The sequence below is a fragment of the Corvus brachyrhynchos genome, unplaced genomic scaffold, assembly GCF_000691975.1.
Source record: "Corvus brachyrhynchos isolate BGI_N302 unplaced genomic scaffold, ASM69197v1 scaffold222, whole genome shotgun sequence".
Classification (NCBI taxonomy): Eukaryota; Metazoa; Chordata; class Aves; order Passeriformes; family Corvidae; genus Corvus; species Corvus brachyrhynchos.
This window is the reverse complement of record NW_008236770.1, coordinates 39,818-41,471: the sequence shown is the minus strand read 5'-3', so window position 1 is coordinate 41,471 and position 1,654 is coordinate 39,818.

Here is a 1,654-nt window from a genome sequence, read left to right as displayed (position 1 = left end):
TGGAGGGATGGGATGGGATGGGATGGGATGGGATGGGATGGGATGGGATGGGATGGGATGGGGGACAGCCGGTTTGAGGCAGATTTCGGGGTGTCTGTTGTCCCCGGAGCTGTGACACGGATTTTGGGCCGTCCCTGTGCATTCCCAGCATTGGGACACGGATGTTGGGGTGGCTGTTTGTTCCCGGGGCTGGAATCCCGGTGTTGGGGTGCTCGGCGATTCCCAGGGTTGGGATTTGGATATTGGGGGGTTCCCAGGCCCGAAATCCCAAGGTTGGGATGCAAAATCATTCCCGGAGCTGAAATACCGGGATTGGGGTGTTCGGTATTCCCAGGGTTGTTATCCTGGTGTTTGTTATTCCTGGGGCTGTTATCCCGGTGTCAGGACGTTATTCCAGAGCTGTTATCCCGGTGTTTGTTATTCCAGAGCTGTTATCCCGGTGTTTGTTATTCCCGTTATCCCGGTGTCAGGGTGTTATTCCAGGGCTGTTATCCCGGTGTTTGTTATTCCAGAGCTGTTATCCCGGTGTTTGTTATTCCCGTTATCCCGGTGTCAGGGTGTTATTCCCAGAGCTGTCATCCCAGTATTTGTTATTCCCGCACTCCAGGTGTTCATTATTCCCGTGGCTCTTTTCCCAGTGTTTATTATTCCCGGCATCCCAGTGTTTATTACTCCCAGTATCCCAGGGTTTGTCATTCCCATTATCCCGGTGCTGTCAGGTGTTTGTCACTCCCAGTATCCCGGTGGTTTTCATTCCCATTATCCCCTTGTCAGGGTGTTTGTCATTCCCGGTATCATGGTGTTTGTCATTCCCATTATCCCCCTGTCAGGGTGTTTTTCATTCCCATTATCCCGGTGTTTGTCATTCCTGGTATCCCGGTGTTTGCCATTCCCATTATCCCCCTGTCAGGGTGTTTGTCACTCCCGGTATCCCGGTGTTTGTCATTCCCATTATCCCGGTGCTGTCAGGGTGTTTGTCACTCCCGGTATCCCGGTGTTTTTCATTCCCATTATCCCGGTGCTGTCAGGGTGTTTGTCACTCCCGGTATCCCGGTGTTTTTCATTCCCATTATCCCGGTGTTGTCAGGGTGTTTGTCATTCCCAGTATCCCGGTGTTTGCCATTCCCATTATCCCGGTGCTGTCAGGGTGTTTGTCATTCCCAGTATCCCGGTGTTTGTCACTCCCTGTGTCCCGGTGTTCACCATTCCCATTATCCCACTGTCAGGGTGTTTGTCACTCCCAGTGTCCCAGTGTTTTTCATTCCCATTATCCCGGTGCTGTCAGGGTGTTTGTTATTCCCAGTATCCCGGTGTTCTTCATTCCCATCGTTATCCCGGTGCTGGCGCAGCTGCTGCCAGGTGGATCCCAGCTCTGGCCTTTCCCAGGATTCCCGATCCTGCTGCCAGGAGCAGCCGGAAAAGCTCTGGAAGTTGGGGGGGGGGAGCTGGGAAGCTCCAGCGGGATCCAGCCCATCCCAAGGATCCTGGAATGTCCCTCCGGAGAGGGACACAAATCCACCCGGATCCACTGGGATCCATCCCAAGGAACCGTGACCACGGGCAGGGACCGGGATCCCACTCTGCCTCTCCCGGGATTCCCAATCCCGCTGCCGGGAGCTGGGAATGCTGGAGTGGGGCTGATCCCAAGCCAACC